This window comes from Pipra filicauda, unplaced genomic scaffold (assembly GCF_003945595.2).
Source record: "Pipra filicauda isolate LSUMZ 115617 unplaced genomic scaffold, ASM394559v2 scaffold10_size6260569_pilon, whole genome shotgun sequence".
Lineage (NCBI taxonomy): Eukaryota > Metazoa > Chordata > Aves > Passeriformes > Pipridae > Pipra > Pipra filicauda.
Window position 1 is genome coordinate 5913223 of NW_024103541.1, and position 21817 is coordinate 5935039.

Below are 21817 nucleotides of genomic sequence, written 5' to 3' on the forward strand. Positions count from 1 at the left end.
CTAAATGACATTTCTTTGTCTGTATTTTTACCACTTCACAGCTTTCCTTTGGATAAATTGGATGTGACCACTTAGCACAGACTTGGGGCTGCAGGACTCAATACTGGTGTTAGTAAGGTCTGTGATAAAACTCCTATTGATTCAAATGGAGACAATTTTGACTCCTGGGCAGGAGGAGCACAGACTCCTGGAGAATTTGCAGTACAGAGCAGTCTGGGTGAAGCAACAATAAAAGTAGGATTTTGGCTATCCTACCAAAGGATAGATTTACACCACAGGAAAAACAGGGCTGAATTCATTGGTATATTCTGCATATATGTATCCATAGTTTTTTATACCCCACAAGCACAACCTAGACTACAATCCTACTTTAATCACACCCTAGGTTCTCATTTAATATAAAGATAACAGTTTATAAAATATTTTAGAGAAACTGCAGAGAATAAAATATTCTCTACAAATTCTAAGCAAAATCATTGTGTCAAATGAAACTGAAGGGAACTGAAGCCCATCAGTGAAACCTACACTGGCAAAAGGTACACAGTGTAGTGAACAGTATATCTACGATACATCAAGAATTAAAGTTGTAGCAAAATTTATTACTAAAACAAGAAACAATTCAGAAATAAGTTATGGATATTTTTTTGGACATACAGGTGTCCTTTTTAGATGTCTTATTGCCCAGTTACATCCTTTTGTAAAAAACCCTCAAACGTTTCCTTTCTGTAACTCATAGAAGAAAACTCATTCACAGCCTGAGGTTCATGAGCAAAAATAAAGAAAAATTTAAGCAGAGATAATGTAAGAGTATGCATAATCAATAAATCACTTTCTCCCACAATAACACAATTATGTACATTCCTAGAGTTGAAAAGTCACTAGTAATGTCTGTAACCTTGGTGTGTCAGAACAAATGTTAACCCAAGTTAAAAAATTTTTCTGTAGTTACTATAGATACGATTTGTAAGAAATTACCAAAGTGTTTATTTAGATTCATCCTTAATTACACTTCCTATTTTTCATGGCAGTCACAGAAGTTGCTAGATGAATCAAAAGGAAAACCCAAAGCAACTCTTATTAAAATTTTTTGGTAAGTTTTGTATGTGGTTATGTAGTATCTTTAGTTTTGTTCATATCAGTTTATTACTGACTTCAGCAGAGTCAGAGGTATAAAAAAGAACAAGGGTTAGCCCAGAGATGTTAATATCATGCATTTTAAAGTAATTAGTTCATTAATACATTTGAGAGTTGCACTAATGTGAATCAGTAGCTGCTTCTGCAGACAGGAGGAACATTAGGCAGCAGATTAGGTGTGTTTTATATCCATGAGAAATGGGTGATATTTGGTAATAGTGTAGAGAGCACCTAACCTCTGAGTTATGGTTCCAGTCAAATCTTTCCTATATTAGTAGGGACTTTCTGCTGACTATTCTGCATCTGTTCTTTGAGTAAGGTGACTGCTGCATTTGGTGTGGACACTATATGTTTTCCTAAGTATTAACTTAAGGGAAAAGACAAAAACATGTAGTCAGAGATTTTGGTCTAAGTAAAAAAAAAAAAAAAGAAAAAAGAAAAAAGAAAAAAAAAATCAACCCAAAACCAGCTCAGTGCAGACAAGAGTAACAGCACTGGCCCACCACCCTAAAGCAGATCAATGGATAGCTTTTTCTACTTATACTAAGTCTATTTTTTAATAGAAAATCTGCACCTTTATGGCCTTAGGGCATGGGAAGCATTTGTTGTTCTACTCCACGGTGTACGTGGAGAGCTTCCCACAGCTGGAATTCCTTAAGTTGTGAGTGTGGCATGCCTTATATCACCTGAGAGCAGTGACCAGTTGTCAGAAGAGGAGAAACTTCATCTGACATAATACAGACATTCATCACGAGTCACATCACTTTGAAATAAACTCTTGAGTCATGAATCAGAATAATGTTTCCTCGTTGGCAACATCCTAAAGGGAATAACTAAAACCTATTAGTGATGTAATAAAATCTGGCATGTCACTTCAAGCACAGCAAATTAGGAAAACAAAACTAGCCTGCAGTTACACTGATACATTATAAATAGGTGTTATTTCTACATTAATACATCAAATTAGGTTTTCTGTAAACTTTAAAAATGAGAGGTTACATGCGGGTAGAATGCCTTTCCAGTGCTGTGTGATCAAGGACCAGTCACAGCTGCAGCTGTTCTGAATGGCACAAGGACTCTGCAGGTGTAATAGGAAGGAGCAGGGAAGGATGGGCTGGTTCACAGGCACAAAGGATCCCACACTTCTGTGCAGGAAGGAGAGCAATAGCAAGGCCATTTCTTCTATGTGGTAACATGCAGCAGCTCTGACTGTCTTGGGGTCAGGCTACACTTCTAAGGCACACCAGAGCCCAGAATCAGCAATGAACCCATTCTGCAGCATAAATGTATTTTCCAGCTGTCTAAGTTTAGTTAACCAGCACTTTAAAGGGCTCAGAATCAGTTACACAAAAGAACAAAATGAACTTTATCTACATGTCTCATGCATTGGGCAATTTAGTTTTTAGATTAACAAAAGAGCAAGAAGAGCATTGCTTCAAGTGAAGTATAACTGCAAAATGCTATTGGGTAAAAACAATGAAATTGCCAAGAGAATTAAATATAGATCAACAAAATCGATACTTAATTGTATAACTCAACATCTTTCATTTCAGTTCTGATCTGTAATAGAAGATACAAAGTATGTTCTCTTTTTTGCCTTTTTAGTTATTACTCATAACTTTATTGTGAAGGAAAGCAATTTTCTGGATTTTTACCTTTTAAAAATTGCTCGTTACTTTGTTTGCATATGCTCACAGTAAACTTGATCCCACTGAGCCACTATTTCTCATTTTAAATTCAGAGTTTTACCAATTTAGATACCCTCTACTCCTATAACTGCTTTGTATTTATGACACAATGGGCCTAAGTGGGATATGCTGTTGCAGCATTACACAAGTTGCTCATACATAACCTGTTTAGTAGGACAATTTTAATATGTTCACGGCTTCTTGTAAAACAGATGCACCAAGATACAGAGCGGTATTCTGATCAGACATACACTGGTCTAATCAGAAGTAACTTCTCACTGAATTCAGCGGCGTTACATGACCATTGCAGTGATGTAACGTGAAAAGGGTTGGGTTTGAACTGCTAGGGAGTAGCTGTCTGTCATCTAGCCAGGACAGAATGCCAGGTAGGCTCTCCGTGGAAAATGAACGATCTCCGGATCTCATTTAACATCAGGTGGACAGGTAACACTCTGCAGTGAAAATAGCTGTACAGTCACATCCAAGAAACTACAAAGGTGAAAGCTGTAACTGCATGACCTCTGCTGAGCTAAAAATGTGATGTTTGAACTTCTTTCTCTTTAACACATAACCTTAAATAGTAAGGTAAGCCTGCCTCTCCCTTGTATATTGTCAGAAGCTTTCATCTATTTTTTGGAACGACAGTAAAATAATTTATGAAATAATGAATCATTCTTCTTTTTTCCACTTGAGCAGAAATACCATGATTATTTTGCTATAGCAGACAATGACATTCTCAGAGACACACCATCAGATTTTCATGATAAACAATAAGTGCTAGTTTCTTTTCTGGGAAAAAATGCATTGATAGGAAGCATTTTTAAGTTCATTAGTCTGTTCAGCAGTTGATAGAAAAACCATATATACATAGCTATGTATCATCCCCTGATGGCATTATGGGTAATATAACAATGAGAACCGTATTTCAGTTCTCCTGTATTTCAGAATTTAACAATCTACAAATACATTTAAGTATCACAAGGACAGCATTTCTGATGATCCTGGATTGCAAATAAATTACCTTAGAGGAAATAAAGCTGATTAGCATGACCATTGTATGATTGATAAGTACAGATCTGGACAAGAACTGGTATTGCTTAATGAACAGGTGACTGAGGAGTTGAGACTTACATTGCCTACAGCTCAAATTCTTGCGTGGTTTAGGAGATAAAACATAGTTTAGTGATTGGGCCTTAATTTTCATAACATGATGAGGTGACTCAGTACCTTCAGCATTCTAAAGTCAAGAATATCATCTTCATAATTTACAAAGTATATAAATATTTCTTGACATGACGAGACTGACCGTATCAGGTTTATACCAGTGCTCTTTGAACTTTTGCATAATTTAATAAACCAGGATGTTGAGGTCCCAGTTGCCAGATCAGGTAAGTTTATCTTTTCACCTTCTGCTCAGTTATGAACTGAATGGCACAAATGTGGTTGTTTTCTCATAGTGCCTCAGAATGGCCACTGGCTGCATCAACTCTGCATGGACAAAGTTTACTTAAAAAGCAGTAAAAACCTATAATTCTAAGTGGCAATACCTTGGGAAACGATCACAATGCTGGTGCTCAGTCAAGTGTGTTGAGGAGATTCATTAAAAAGAAAAGCAATTAAACACCAGTACTTTCTCCAGAAGGCAAAGTAGAGCCTCACTCTGTTCACATTGGCAGAATCACCAATTTTGCTTCTCACAGAGGGAATCTACCCACTAAAAGCAATGCTTAGTGCAATCAGAGGCTCACCACAAGGCATTAAGGAAGAAATATCCATGGTGAGAAATGAAGCTGATACTCAGTTTTTAGAACCTGATGGACTGAAAATGAACAAGACACATATAGGATACACTTCTCAGAAGATCCTTTTAGCTTTACTTGTAGAGAGAGCTAAATAGCAAAATTGTTCTGATTTTCTAGTGATTGAAAAAAATTGCAGTAAAAAAAAAAAGTCATACTGAAAGATAAGATTGGTTACAAAGTTATTGAACTCAACTTAACCATTTGAAGCTCACTACTATTCCCTGACAGAACTATGTAGAAGGTTATGTTGCCAATGATAACCAAATGGTACTGGAACTACGCAGTCCTAAGTAACTTCACTGTTTCAGTCTTCATCAGATTGTTTCACCTCACAGCATTTAAATATACAGCAGTTTGTCCTACTGAACGAAAGTAGTTATCCTTACCTTGAAGAAAGTGTGTCTCGTGGTTTCAATAAAGCTCATGGCTTTATATAAAAAAGGGAGCTACAATTTTATCCTGGACTAGAGGTTTTGATGATTTTTTCCTTAATTGGGATACTTACTCAGAACGGAACCAGGAAGGGGATAAAAGTATAGTTCAAGAATTTTTTAAAAAAAATCTAATAGCAAATGCAGTTCTTACAGAGACAGATTCTATCCCCCATTTGACTGAAGGAAAAAAATCCTCTCAAATTCAGTAAATGCAGGATTGTACTCATACAATATATAATTTCACTGACATTTTCAGTAATTAGAGTAATTTTTGTGTATCACTGAACTGTTCTCAGACTACTGTTCTTAAGTATTAGCTGTATTCTTACCTGTCTTCATCTTCCACCCTTGGCTTTTTCTGAACATGACAATTTATTTTGGTAATTACGAAGACTCTTATCCTCTTGCTCTCTAGTGATGTCTCATCTCCTGGCCTGCAATGTCTGAATGTCAGTCACCCAGCATACTGATGGAAAACAGAATTGCACTTCAAGACCGTACTGCAAATGGTAATTGGCAGTAGGTAATGATTTTCCTCACTAGTAATCCTCTCTTTTGTGTATTGGACTAGATTCATAACATGTGACTATCCAAGGTACATCAGCTGGCCTGAGGGCAAAAAGAACAGAAGCAGCAGATAAAGAACCATGGAATAATAGAATTGTTTAGGTTGGAAAAGGCTTTTGAGATCATTGATTCCGACTGTTGAAGTAGCAAGTTTATGCAGCAGGACCAAGAGCAAATCAGCAGTATGAAGAAATCATGTAGAAATAATTCTCCCAGCTATGAATTCTGGCTTGTTGTATGCACTGAGGGCTAGAGGGGAGTTCAAAGAGCATGAAGCTCTGCTGGAAGACCTGCAGAGGAAGAGAAGGGAACGACCCTTCTTACAAGTTTTAAAGATGATTCATGGAGGTAGTTTAAACAAAGGAGTGAGCTCCACAGCAAATAGGTTTTTCTCATTTTTACCCTCTGAGGAGGACAGTTGGGAAGAGACAACCAATGTTTCCAGGCCCATCAGTCCACCCCTTCATGACTGCATGCTCAGCCGCCATGGACGGAGCCTCCATGTTTGCCTACATGATAACACACATCAGAATGAAACCTCTGCTGAGCTCCCACAGAAGAGAAATTATACAGAGGTCATAATTTTAAAATTTGGAAGCAGGGGCTTCTTAATTTTTAAAAAATTCTGAATTAGCATGCTTAAACACCAGCCCAACAACATAGCTTGTTTTAGGAGCCTGAAGTTGTCATTTCCCTTTCCACTACAGATCTTAATCAACTCTCTACGTATCAGAGGTTTTTTACGTCTAATGATTCTAACCAAAACCCTATGCCCTTTCTTTTCCCTTCTGTGACACCTGGCACTAATGAAACCCACCAGGTGTGCCCTCCTCTGCACCTTCCCTGAGTGAGGGTTAGGGGCTGTTCCTGGGCAATCCTGCCACATGTTGCACTGGTCAGTGCCCCTGGAGGCAGCAGAGGAAGAGGCTGTAGCCCAGGTTACCTTCCCAGTAAATTTGTAGCAGCCTGAACTAGGTGCATACTGTTTTCTGACACTGCGCAATGAGACTAGAAAGGTTCCTTTGCAATCAGAGAAAATTGTGACAGGATAGATGCAAATAATGATGCTGGTTCCATGGCTGCACTTGCCACTTCTCCAGCTGACGTTATCAGCCGCACAGTTTTCAGTACTGATTCAAGCAAAGCATGAATTGCAGAACAGAGACCTATGTTTTAAGTTCATCCGCCATCAAATCCGACATAACAGTACAGTTATTTACATGTACTTTCTAAATTTATGCAAACAATTTATCTCTGCTGTGGGGAAGAATATTTTAGGGACAGCAGCACAACACGCACAAAAATCCGAGCGAGAGTTTCAGATATAGGCTGCAGAACCAAATTAAAGTAGAAGGATAAATCCTCTCTTGCAATTTTTAGTTCATTTCAGTACAGCAAGTTGTATCAATAAAAAGCCTATAGTATAAGTCAGCCAGAAAATAAATGCTATGAAGGATGTTCCATTTTATGTCGTTTGAATTTGATTAGTGATTGGTCTTGGCGGTTAAACCACATGGGAACAGTAATCAAGGTTTCTCTACTGCAGTTCTTAACAACTGGAAAACACTGTTGGCTCATGTCCTATTCCATGATGGGATATTAACCTAAAATCTAATTAATCTATGAATGAATTACGTTTCTAGAAACATACTATATTATAATCAATTTTAAGTGAGTTCCTAACAGAAGATAAGATGAAGAAAAAGCTGTAAAATTACCAGAGGCTGATAAATTCTGTTTACTATGACTGATGATTTTTATAGAGGATAATTTTACAATCCATCAAACTTTTGTCAGTTCAAGACTCATGCTGCCAAACGTATGCAGTAAATTAATTTTTAAATTTACATATTTATTAAAAATCTTATTGAAAACAGCAGGAAGTAAGCCTTGTTTGAATAATAAAATAACTTGTTATTCTACTGGAAAGAAAACAAAAAACCTCTAACCTTCTATTAAGATGATTTTATAGCAAGGCAATAATTATAAACAACTACATGAATTAGTTAACCAAACACTGAATTAAATAGCCAACCCAAAATTAATCAATAATTTAAAAAAACAACCCAAAAACTGTTGGAAGATAATCAGGAAAAAAATGCAATTTAAAAGCTAAGAAATTCATGGCTGGGTTTCAGATGTGCTTGAGGACATGTTTGCTAACTCAGGCCTGTTGGCAGGATCTCCTGGATTCCTGGTGAAAGCGTGGGGAGCTGCAGGTGTCTGCCTGCATGGCTCCCCCACTCAAAGTGCTGAAGAGGATTGGGCTGTTACAGCAATACTCTCGTGCACGTGGCCACAGGAACGTGCCCACGTGATGTGCTGCTGGCTCAGAAATTCAGTCTGTGACCCAAGCCTGTGCCTGTTCTCACAGAACTTAAGTCCACTGTAAAGAAAGCATTACAGCTGCACCCTGAGCACCTCCTGCTAAAACCTGAACCACAAGTATAGAAACAGATGCTGAACAAGGGGATAAACAGAGCCAACAAGGGAACAGAGACCACGGCACGTGCTAGCATGTGGCATAACCCATGAGAAGAGCAAGAACGACTTCCCCACCATTTATACAAGGAAGGACAAAGTGGGTCAAAATGGTGGAACTGGGAAGTGTTTTGGTATGATCTGAGGCAAGCAAGGCACCTCAGAATCCAGCTGAGCAGAGTTCTTGGCTGTGTCCACTTGCAAGGCCTAATTTCAGCGTTACCCATCAGTTGCCTTACAAAGATCACTTTTGATGTATTACTCCATTGCTGTCATTCCTGTGCTGTCCATGTCCCACAGACATGCTCCTGGTATCAAAAAAGCACCACAGACAGGTCTCATATCCTCTTTGTTCCCTTACCTGGTCTCACCTCCACAATTGCTGCAGTTTTCTGCAACAATTTCTCTCTGCAGTTTTCTCCCAACCACTGGGGCCACTCAAAATACATGCTTTGTGTGTACAAAATGCATAAACCATCATGCCTGCATCCATGAGAAATAAGACTTGATACCTTGATAACTATGTTTCATCCCTCAGACCTCTCACATGTCTCATGAGTGAGCAGGGGGGAGGAACAGCCCTTCTCATTTGATTTATGGCTTATGGAGTACCTGGTCTATGTTCAAACCCTGCAGTATGCCTGGTACCTGAAAGAATCCATGTTGTTTGGGGTGTCCAGCATGGTGACCAGGAGAAAGCACCATGCCTGTGCTCGTGGAGAAAACACCAAGAACAGAAACAGGCCAACATTAAATTTAATAATTTAGCCAGTGGACTAAAATATAATTTGATTGAAAAAATATAGGTTGTAACTAATCTGATGTTTACCGGACAACTCAAGGATACAGTCCTTCGCTGTGACTCAGCAGCCATGTGGGTTAATCCAAAAAAAACAAGAGAGAGAGAGAGAGGGGTACGTGCAGGGGTATGTCCTAAATGCTGATGGTAGATGATAGTCCTTTTCTTAGCTCTAACGGATGCTCAAAAAGAAACACTGTTTATTATCAAGAGAATTAAGAACTAGAATTACTAGAAATAAGAATTTGGAATTTAATAGAGTAATGCTGGGCACCGAGATGACCACTGCTGGAGATACAGATGGAAGTTCCTACAGCCAGGAGATTTATGTGTTCAACTTGCCTCCTCGCCAAATTAAAGCAGTGATATCCATTTTGATTAACACATATCATCTGGCTGTGATCAGAGGGAAATTTTAGTTAATTTATGGATTTAGACATGTTTGCTTCATCTTTTAGACAAAAGTACATCTGTTTCTGGTCATGAGAACTTCTATCCTACTTTCTGGCTCAGCCAGGCATACAAAATGTCTCCCACTGGGATCTGGCAGGAGGCATCAGTGGTTGCAAACTCTCTTTGAGGGGCACAGCCTTGGAACAGAAAAAGAGTCGAGGGCAAGTGTGTTGCCCTTTGTCTTTCCACCTTTGCCTTCCTGGATATCAGCAAGGTTCAAATTAAGCAGATAACAAACAGGATCTAAAAGGCTGATAACCCTTTGTGCTGAGCCCACTCAGGCTGCAAAAGGCCCTTCCTAGAATGTGAGGTGTTATTTTGGAAAGGTTTTGGAGGCTTTTTCGGAGAAAGGAAGCACCATGAAAACTGGGAACCCTGGTTCTGTGGTGTCTGACCCTCCTTGTCTGGCTGTGAGAAAAGCCTTTGTTGGCAATAATCTAAGATGGAATTTGGTGTGACGAACCAGTACAAGGTCCCATTCCCACAGTGGGCTTCCTGCAGTGACAGAATAATGTAGTATCTTCTGTATTGATTTTTGCTACAATTTTGTATAAAACCAGAAATGTCCATGTGAAGTGACAGCCACATGGATGGATTTGTTGGACAAATGCTTTAGAAGATTTATTGACCTTAGCAATACAGGAGTGTTACTGCAGTATTAATGCTGCAAACTAGTGAGATATTGGTGATATAGAAGATGTTCCTATGCCTTAACTACACATTATAATATTGTTAATATATTAGGCCACTAGGAGGACTAAAATACAACTGGAATTCATGCAGACACACTGTAGAGCTAATATGTACTCACTTTTTGAATGCCCGAAGATGACACAAACAGAAAATCTGGATAAAAATACAGAATAAAGCAGTTTCCAGGCCCTACTAGTAAAAAAGTACTTTGAAAAATGTTGTTGAAAATTAACAGATGTTTAATATTTATTGCAATACAAAAAAAATAAATTGAAGTGTTGATTTCTTTGATATCCTAGATATTCAGGATTCAAATACTTGTAACAACGCAACAGAAATTTTCCACCATGTGCAGACACTGTTAGGATCCTTGTATGGTCAGCAGGACTGCTGAAGGCAGTAGAGTTCTGGTCATGCAAAACTCTTTGCAGGATCAGAGTGTGAATTTGCTTCTGACATTTTGAAAATTCCTCATCAGAAGAGGAATGTGTTTATGGTCAGTCCTTGTAATGCAAGATCCCATCTTGAGTAAGAATGCTTGATGAGAATATTAAGTGATAATGATTATTTGCTTAGTACAGCTATGGGCTTTTGGAAGCTCTCAAAGCAGCCTGCTAACAGTACTAGATTAAATTCCAAATGCAGCTGGAAGGTATTATTTATATTGTTTATTTAAAAATGGAGAATTTAATAGGAAGAGAGGTTTAGCAATTTGGACATTTAACCCTATCTTCACAGTCCTGTACTCTTGTCTGCTAAGCTTTTTGTCACTATTTGAATATTTTTTTTTATTTGCAGTCAAAAAAATTCTCAATGGAAAGACAGAGGCCTGTATTGTTCTTACTAGGGAGCATCTGAAATGCTCTTCAACATACAGGACCTGGCATTTTATCCAGTCAGTGTGGTAGCCAATCAAATGTTTTGCACTGACTTTAGTAGACTTTGGATCAGACTCTTGATGCAATAGAGAGATAAATTATTTAACTTACCGAGTTCCCCTAGAAACAAAATATTGAGCTGCAAACAAAGCTAACAAACACCAAATGGGATGCCATCTGCTGCAATGAACAGAACATGACCAGTTCTCCCCATGCTTGAGATTTCTCCAAAATACAATTTGAAATACGTTTATCAAACTCCCAACTGTCTCACAAAATTGGCTTAGCACAGGTTAGCAAATGCTAATACCACCAGCAACAGCAAGGCAGGCCGTGATATATCAGTTGGAGTTGACGATGATTTCATTTCTACTGCCCTGCTCTGCATAAAAGCTCAGGGGGTTTGTGCTATCCAGAGCCTATGGAGATGTTTCCATTCATGCCCTGTGTCCTAGAGTCTATGGATACTGAGTGGTTTCTGCCCCTGAGTAAATATGAATGGTAACTATTTACATAATGATTCATTCATAGATCTGGATTCTTCTATCCTTTGACATCCAGAACCCATGCCTCATAACCTACTCAAGAAACAGGTTATGAAGGCAAAAGTTCCATCTCGCACAGATGTCTCCCCCAGGAATAGCATGAGATATCTTAAATCCCAAGTCCAGAGCATTCCCTACTTTGGATCGAAGTTTTTGGCTGTGGAGGAGAGAGTGTGGGTTCCCAAACACTTTCACAGGAACAGAAGGACACCGCTGAGCTAAATGCAGTGCATGTGACGCTAGTGGGTGACATCAACGTTAGCCCCCTTTCCACTTAGAAAACACACTAATCGAACAAACAAGTAGTTTTTATGTAATGTCACGAAGAAACTCAGTAGTATTTGCCTTGTAGAACAAGACAAGAAGATAAATGTCTCCGTATCTAAATTTCCTACATAGCCAGTCACTCCATGTTCTAGGATCACCACTACAAGTGATGAAACTTGATGAGCAAACAGAACCCCCAAAGACTATTCAGTCTATAGTAGTTCATCAGGAAGGCTACAGCTCTCACATTACACAGCTTCTGTGTAATGACTGCTGTCCTTGCCTTGCCCTGCTACCTGTTTTCATCACTGTGCTACTAATGATGTCATAATACAGATTCCAGGTTTTACAGTGGATTTTATTTATAGAAATGCTGTTTTATAAATCTTGAACTCTCTGTGCCCTGGCTTGTTATAGTGGTTCTAAGAAACATTAAAAGATAGGATGATGATGTTCCTATAACAGTAATAATAAAAATATTCTGTAAAATGATACAGATGAAAGTTTTAGCATTTTCCAGTCTCTTATACACTAATGTTATGGAAAATGCAATAAAGAAATGGGTTAAAAATATGAAGAATGTCATTATTTTATGTTCTTAATGAGAACATAGTAGGACCAGATTAAAAATACACAGTATTTGCCCTTCCTTTTAACTCAGGGAAAACGTCTGCTGATGTTCCATGTCATTGCCCACGGAGCCAATGTACAGAAGCAGGATACTACAGACCAAAATTCTGCCAGTTAGAGGGAGAATATCTAAAACAATTTTCAAGCACCTATGTAAACTCCATGATTTTCACAGGATCCAAATATGTAAATCTGTCAGAGACATCAGAAAAAGCTGCAGATTTCTGGTACCTTTGAAAACTGGACAGCTGAAGTGTCTAAATAAGAATTTAGGCACAGCCATTAGGAAATGAAGTCTGAAAAAAATGGCCTATATTTTTACTGATTAGGGGTCACAAACAAGACTCTTCAGTTAGTCCATGCAGGGTAAAATAATTCTTGCAGGAGTGATCAAGAAGCATGTGCTGGCTTCTTTGCTACTTCTGCTCCTCAATTTCAGGCATTGTCTGAAAAGCTCTGCCATTTGAAATCTGTTTTTCATCTTAGTACACGTTACCAATAGGTTTTCCAATCTGGTAACTTTTCTGTGGATACAATCTCTTGGTGAAGTTTAGACCTTTCTCTTTACTATAAGAAATATCATAGACTATTGCTGCACAGTTAACATTTTAATTTTATAATGCACAGAATCATACCATATTCATATTTAATTTCTTAATTTCCACCCACTTCTTTACTCTTCATGCACCCAAACCCATGAGGTCTTACTTTATAGTTTGCTTTACAGAGAATTCAATAACCCATAGGATATGTGCATATGTAATAGGGATGTCAGAAAAATCACAGAAAAATGTTTGACTGGCAATTATTCAGATAATTCTTCAAATAACCACTTGGAGTTTGATTTGCTGAAAATAACACTGGAGTAGCTAAGGGAAGTTCTTAAGTCTACAGCTTTTTGTAGTATGCAAAATTTTTAGTGACCTCTATTAATGATCAGGCAGAGAATGGAGAAATTTAGAGAAGGTGACTAATGGGAGCAGAGCCATCAGGATGTGTCTCAGTCATTGATGGATTGATGGGCAGTTCAGGCTGGGAGGACTCTGACATGTGCTATGGAAACTGATATCACTCAGTGTGAAAGATAATTAGACATTTAAATTACATACAAACTTCCCAAAGTTCCCTGTGTCGCCTATTGCTGATAAGTCTGCTAAATATCATGTTTATTTCTCTTATCAAATACAAATATTATTTTCCATTAAATTAAAATGGATGCTGAACAAGCCTGGAATTCATATACAAGGGCCTAAAAATACACTAAGAAATAAAATATTTCACTTTGGGATTTCCTATAAAGTAGAATGTTTGAATTTGCAAAATATATTTATCAATATTTTTCTTAAGAATTTAGACAATTTGTGTGTCATACTGCATAAAGTCTAATATAAATTCTCATTTAAATAAAAGGCAAATCACTTTTGGGAAATGAAACTGGCTAGTGGAACAAGCTATAAAGACCAAAACATTATTTCAATATGGCTTTTGCTAATATTTGACATAAAATTTGCCTTCTTTTCAAAGACCATGTTGATTAGGTTATTATTTTCATGTGCATAGGAAAATAAAAAGCATCCTCTTACAAAAAGAGATAATTTGCTAATATATTCTCTGTATATTGCTACAATTCCCGCTACTGTCAGCTGTGTAACTTACTCCTCATGTATTTTGCTTAGTGTGGAACTCTCACACTAAAGGAGCAGTCATTTCCTACCCTTCCCTGCATGATGTTTGAGTGCTTTATGCAAAACATATCTCTGTTATAGATGGGGAAGGCAAGTTTCAGCTGGAAAAACAATTCACAAAAATATTACAGCATTATTCATCTCATTTAACTCTGCTAATCAGATGCTCCTCTTGGAGTCAAAATATTTTCCAGCTTCAGAAAACAAACAGCTCACTGAATACATCTCTGCCCTACTGCTCTTTTCTTGATTGAGTCAATCCAATGTTTATTGTATCCAATCTATTTTTTAGCCTTTTCCTTTATTACTAATACATTTTCTACCATTACAACAATTACACTATCTCACAAGCTTACTATTATTTATCATTTGTTTCTTTTTTTTTTTATTTTTTAATGTGCCCTGAATTCCATTTTGGCCTACAGTATTATTATAATATTCCAATTCAACACTGAGAGAAATGAAACATGCAACTTCATTTCCAAAGACAGAGGACTGAAGAGCGTCTGGTTACAAATGGCAGAAACACGAGTGCACTTTGGGCCATGCTGCAAATCACATCAGCTCCATCTGTCAAACCTCTGAAAAACAGCCTGGAACATTTCCCACTCAGGGAAATCACTAGCAAATGATACTTTTATTTCATATGTACTTTTAGTTCTTATTAGACTAAAAGATCTACCTACTTACACCTATGAGCCCCTGGGCCTATTAAATCTGTATGTAATCTCCAGTTATATAGGCAAATAGACATTAAATAGTGCTTGGGATGTGTCTGTGAGGCACAGTGATGTGGAAACAGCATAAACAAGCTGAGTGGGCCGGAACCCAGTGCAGTGGGGTCTTATCAACACTCTGCTTATTTCAGCTCCTCAGCCCTGCTGAGAAATGACCTGGAGTAACCAGGCCATCAGGAGCTGTGCTAACATTGTGCCCAAGCAGGCTCACTGTAAATTAGCTCTGTACAGCTCTGTGTTGCTCTGGGCACTTGTACAAGAGCAGTTCTGGACTGTCCCTCCAGGGACTCCAGCAAATGAACTGCAGGGCTTTTTGCGACATCTGGGCTGCTGTGTAATGTGGTTATGCAGCTCCTACATGCTGAAAAGACAAGGTTCTCACTGAAATTTGAAATTACTTGCTGAGGTGGTGGGATATGGGGTTTCTGCTTCACTGAGCAAGTTTTCCCACTCAGAAAGGGTAAAGTTCTTCTCTCCTTACGGTGCCAAAGGGGTTATACTCAGTGAGCACAACGCTCCAGCTGTGGCCACAGGACATCTGGGTGTGTTGCCCTGAATCAGACAAGCCCAAACATCTGCATGTGGCACTCGAGAAACCACACAGGCACAGTTCATTCAGTGCCGCGAGTTATTGGGGCGTTTAGTGCTCAGTGACCCTGTGCCACAGGCACTAGGAACTGCACCTTCATGCCAGCAATGCTTTAAGCCCTCATCTTTCCTGTCACAGCTGCAGTTTTTCACTTCCTCCTCTCCTTCTCTCACACATCCAAATCATTCTCCTGCTAGCCTTGCACACCATGTGTTTTAAAATGCCACACAGCCTGCTGTACTATGCCAAAGACTTTCTGTCCCTCACTGACACCCAGATACTCTTTTAAAACTATGTGCTAAAAGATACTTGAGTTAAAATGTCGCCACCTACCCGTCCCCATAAATACACTAACCAAACATAAAATAGAGCTTTTATGCCAGCTGGAGGGACAGTCAGAATGGGATTTGATGGCACAGTACTAAAACTACTGAGGTCATTAGTGCTAGAAGCAGAACTGTATCAGCAGATAACAGCTTCCAGTTCTTTTTAGGGTATGTTTTTCCTAAAAATGTCCCTTGCATACCATTAAAAAAGTTATTTTCTCTGGTGGATGCTGAGTTCCAAATGTTGTTTTGTCTTGCCAAAGTCTTTTAGAAACTTTAAAAAGTTATGGAGAATGTTATCATCCTCCTTGCTGAGCCATTCTCTATTGCATAAATTTTTACAAAAACTTTCATCAGCATAAGAAATCTCAGTGTTTCACCTAGAAGGCACAGGGAGTGGAATGAGTCTCTATATAACTGCAGCTTTTTATTGTTGCCAAGCTAGTTCCTCAGGCTGACTGTAAGAATGTTCTTCCACACCACACCACATTTCTCTTAAGTGAGACGTGTCAAGTGAGACTTTGGTCCCAGAAGACTGCCTAGCTAGTCTTCAAATTGCTTGTTTTGCTGTCTCTTCACTTTACTTTTTGAAGGCAACTTTGATGGCAAGGTATTAGAAACAATGAGACCTCATGATGAATATAAGGCTTGGAAGCAGATCTTGGAATGTGAACTTGCCCAGTGGAGGGGAAAAAAACCATGCAGATATGTGTGGTTTGTTGATGTCTGCAGATGTCCTACCTTATTTCTAATTTCGCTTTTCCCTACATGAGTTGAATCAGACTTGAGGCTAGAAAAAATATTTTAATTCTGTATTATTCCCATGGGTGGTATGGTCAAATTTGTTTTCTTTTCAGACCATGCTCCTGTGGTTTTTGTCACTTATGTTGTCAAATACTCCCATATAATCCCCTGAAAAAAGATCTTACATCAAGTTGGGTAATTACTCAGACAGTCCTTGTTTTGATGGAACAAGTATTGCATCACTCAGCTGAGAATCAAAACCCTTTGATTAAATAGAAGGGAAATCTTACAATCCCAACGTGTCAGTGAGTAAATTCTATTGAGGCAATTTTGACAAATAGAAACATGTGTAGCTCACAGGCCACATTCAGGGGTCAACAGGGGCTAATATAAAACATAAATACAGTAAAAGTCATTTTCACTTTTTGTGATGGGGAAGATGAAAGGGTATCTAATCCTGACTGAATTAGAATGTTTCTAGGCTAATGTTTCTAAATATCACCAAATGTTTACAAAAATAGATCACATCCCTAAACATATGCAATGATTTGATATACTAATGCCTTGCTTGAAAGAAAAGCAATGATCTTAAAACACAAAAGGCAAGTGAATGAGACTGCAGACTTATTCCCCATTTACAAATTGCAGTGGCAGTTTCTTCCTTAACATCTTAGGTTCATTAGGGCTAGGAAAGCAAATAAAACTGATTATCTCCTCACCTCCTCCTCCTCCTCTCTCTTAAGCCTGGCAAGAAAAATAGCAAAGAGGAGGCGAGATTTCTGTGCTTGATATGCAGTATGAACTGTGTACAATTTCCATGTACAATTAGTACGCAGAAACCTACTATCAACTAATTCCTGGATTTGATCCAGCCCATTAGATGCTTTCTCTTATTGACAAGGGACCTCTTCTACCTTCCATTACTTTCTAGTATAATAATTTGTAAGAGTTGCTTCAAACCCTGTAGTTGCAGTAACACACGCATTTTACAAAACAAGCTAAGACCGAGGTCACCAGGAGCATTTGCTGTTCTCTTGTGCTTGTAACATCAGATAGTTATTGCTGTTACCAATTTACAGTGAAATAGATCCTGAGACCAAGCAACTAGCCAAATATCACCCAGTGCTGCCACAACTGCAAGTACTCCTGTTATTTTGAAAGTAAAAAGCAGGTAATTATTTAGTGCTCACCTGAATGTGCACTGAGGCAGCTTCACTCTCTAAAATACAAATGGTAGCTACAATAGCTGGCTTTTACTAGTTCCGGACAAAGAAAAGTTTGGGGCAATGTTCATATTTCTAACCATGGGTTGAAAGTTTGGTACTCAGTATAAGCCAGCTGTGGTCAGGGCAAGGAAGCAAGTGGTTCCACAGGTCAATACCTCCTTTCCACTTTGAAGTCTTAGGATGCGGCTCTTCCCAACTGCTAATTGGACCGAAATCATTATCTTAGGCTTTTTCACGTGTGATAAGCAGAATCCCTCCCTAAGCACATCCGATAATGTGAAAAAAATTAGTTCTCTGTGAAAGCAAAGTGCACATGGTGTCCCTAGAACTACTTCAGACACTTTAATGGAAAGTCTCTTTTGAAAGGGACTTGATGCTTCTCTCTTTCAGAGAGAATAAGGCACCTTCAGAGAGTGACTCAGAGAACCCAAATCAGGCACAAAATGCTGGCACTTTCTCCAAGAGCTGCCTAAACAGGTGAACAGTACAAAGTACTCAGTGTGCTGCTGCCCCTTCATACCCTGACTCGACTTTCTGATCTCTGCAGGAGATGAGATGCAAGCAGCAGCCTTTCTTTATTTTGCCCTCACTCTTGTTTAGTGCAGCCTGCAGAGGTGTCTGGGCTGCTCTAACTGTTGCCATAATTCAGGAGGTCTGGAACACCCTCTACAGTATCAATTTAATGCTCAGAGATCCTTGAGGATGGCAAGTGTTGTGCAGTTATCAAAATTTCTTAGTCTTTTTTCTAGTCCTTTCGTGGATATTCTCCTCTGTTAATAGGAGGCTTGTGAGCACAATAAGTCAATCATACAGCATTAACTCCCAATCAGCTTACTCAGCTGTAAAAAACCTTGAGTTTATCTGGGAATGCTGCCAGGTCAGTCCTATTTGTAAGTGCAGCCTAAACAGCAGCTTCTCTAATTTTTCCTTTCCCTGTATTTGCCAGCGCCCTCTAATATCTACTTGAATTTCAAGACACAGTGATTTGAGCATTTGATCTCATTCATGAATCATCTGTACAACACATATGAACTCACATTCTTCACATTGCAACTCACAACTTCGCATTGCACTTCTGTTAAATGAGCCCCCCAGTTAAAGCGCTGATGCAATTAACAAGGTAACTCTGCCAGAAATGTCAGATTTCTCATGTATCTCTTCACAACTGAGGGAAAACAAGAGGAATCAGAAATTTCTGATGGGTACCAACCCCTTCCATAAGGGATCTTTTATTCAAAGTGCTCAAGTCATGTCTTGAAAAACAAGAAAGCCTTGATGGTGACTCAAATTGAGTAATACATAGGGACAGAAGAGGGCTTTGGGACTATAAGGATGACTAAGAAATAAAATCTTTGACCAACCCAGTTACTTCAAGGAAACAAAGACAAGAAAAAGTCTTGTGTTGCTTTTTATTTGATCATAAAATATGCTAATAAGCAATGGGCCTAGGGGAGGGAAATTTATCTTGTTTTCTGAATTCTTATAAGATAAAAAACCCACTAGCTTTTAAAGTCTAAATAGTAAAGTAAATGATGAAATGTGAAATAGTTTTTTCATTGTAAAAATGTGGTAGCAATCATGATGTGGGTAAAGTGCTCAAGAAGTTACTGCTGCAAGGAAGAACAGCTGTTTAATGCAGGGCTCATTGAAGTTTCACTGACGAAGTGTCTCCCATGGGCTGAGTGCAGTGGACTTTGGATCAGGCGTTGCATATTGCTTATTAAATCAGAGAAGTTACTGTTCAAATAAAATTAAGTCATTTGATACATATAAAAATTAATGTTTCTTGTTTTGAAAATCCTACTTGAGGAAAATAAACCATAGCTATTAATTTGACAGTTTTAAATCTATGAGTCAATGCATCTTATTTCTTTCTTTGAAATTGCGAATTGTTTTTCTTGTCCATGATTCTGCAGTGTACAAAAGGATGGCATTATTTCGGAATATGTTTCCTGGGTCAAAATAAAAGTAACATAAAATTGGTCTTAGTGTCAAGAGAATTTGACCAGGATGCTGTTTAAGACCTGGAAGGTAAGAAACTGTAACAATAAATATTTCTCCTGTCAACATGAAAAAGCCTTTTTTGATTCCTCAAACTCTCCCTTCAGTGTGTCTTTATCATACTAATTGCCCATTGGTTGCTTCTCTTCTGAAACTCCTGTGCAGTACTTTTTGATGATAAAACTTGTGTATAAACTTTGGAGGTAAGACTGGTGAATATGTTGGTTGAGAAGGAGATAAATCAAATGACAAGTCTGGGTTAACAGAGCTTCCTGCCAGACTGTCTCATTAGAGCCCCCAGTACTGTCCTAGTGTTGTACAGCCCAATTTAATTGGGCTGAGGGACTGACACAGCACACTTGCTCTTCTGACAAGCAGTGTAAACTTATTCTGCCCACCATGACACTTTTTTGACACACATCTTCTGCTTTTTTTGTTAAAGCCTTCACAAACACCACTTGGAAATTAATTTCAAAGCACATTGCATTTCATTTTTCAAAATGGTAAATATTCTACATGAAAGCTGCATTATTCCACCCTCAAAATGTATAGTTTTGTTGGTTTTTTTTTTTTTTAAGATTTGTTGGCCATAAGTGCCTCTGTTTCTGGTGCTCCCCTTTTTTTTGTGGGTGTTGTTCCAGATCACACAGTTCTAATTTAATCAGACTGTGGATTTTCCTAGGTTGGACAACCTACAACTCAAAAAAATTTGCTGTGCTGGTTCAAACAAGGAGTTCAGGACAACCTGCTTTTCATGGTTACTGCCTCTCATTTGTCATTCTGAAAAGTTTAATACTAATAGGCAAATCTCTAGTGCTTTACTGAGCTTTCACTGTTCACCGAGAGGCCACCCTGTGTTAAGAGCTGTTTCTGATCCTTAAAAAGTAAACTCCAGAGCTCCCAAACATAGTGCATGAAAAATACTAGTGCTGAGTTACACTTGTTGCCTTTTAGTTTAATGATGGAGTTTTGCAAGGATCCTAAGGCCAGTTCAATGGGCTTTGTTTAGGCTTTGAGGTTGATTGGGTACTTTGCAGAGATGTCATATGCAAGGACTGCATGAAAAGAATTAATTAAAAGTAGATACAACTCCGAGCCACTTTTCTACAGTGGAAACAAATCTAATTGCTCTGTTAATAGCACAAGACCTTGGCCTTCAGAAGGCAGAACTGATTTTTATGCAATTTTATATATATGCATATACATACATATATAATTCATCTCGTGTGCATAATTAGGCTATGAATTTCTGGATGTTCAAGATGAGGAACTAAGTGGATGCTCAATTTGTTTTCCTTCATGTATCTTTTTAAACACCCTTCTGCTGCCTTTTTCTTTCTTTCTTCCCAACTATGAAGCCAGATTATTTAAAATTGTTCTTTCTAACATGACCGAAATATATTAAAATTGAATCATATTCTAGGTACTAATGAAATTTGGTTGATTGGGAAATAAGGCACATACATGTCAGGATTTTCTTTTTGAAGTTTGTGAGTCAATTTAATATTCACTTGAGCAGAACTTTCATGCCAACAGAGCTGGAATAAGCAGAGGTACAGACAGTTTGTTTCTTCATATTCCTTCTGCACATTTGGCCCAGATTCCTAAAAGCTGTAAGACTCTAACTTTGGTTAGAGTTAAGCACCTCAAAGTTACAAGGCACAGTCATTTTCTGAAACTGAAAACTGGGGTGTGGGAAAAGATAAAAACTCTTTCTCATTTATACACTACATCAGGGTGTTACAAACCAGCAGCTGATTCATTATTTTCTGCTACCACCTTTGTTTATACTATAACATACCCAAAATGTGCTCAGTGCTCCACATAGAAACAAAAGACTTTCTGTCTAAAAAGAAGAGCTGGGAAAAGAGACTGAACACGGAGGTGAAATGATTACAGTGGATCATGATTAGGTGCCTCTATTTTAAAAAAAAATTGGCTTGTTAGATCAAAGGAGAGAGGGTGAGAGGGTCAGAGGATGAGAAGAGAAGGCATGAGAAAATAGGAGGAAAAGAACAGGTTCAGAAGTTGCTTTTCAGGCTTGCTGAGACTGTGTGATGTCAGATTCAATACTTTTAGAGACAGAAAAGCAAGTGGATTCACACAAAGTAAGAGAAGAAAAAATTTGTTTCAGTTTA

General features: G+C 38.3%; 1 protein-coding gene across 3 annotated transcripts in view; it reads right to left on the minus strand.

Annotated features, from left to right (window-relative positions):
* Positions 1 to 21817, minus strand: part of NCKAP5 (NCK associated protein 5) — a 350456-nt gene that overhangs the window by 3400 nt on the left and 325239 nt on the right. The window lies entirely within an intron of this gene.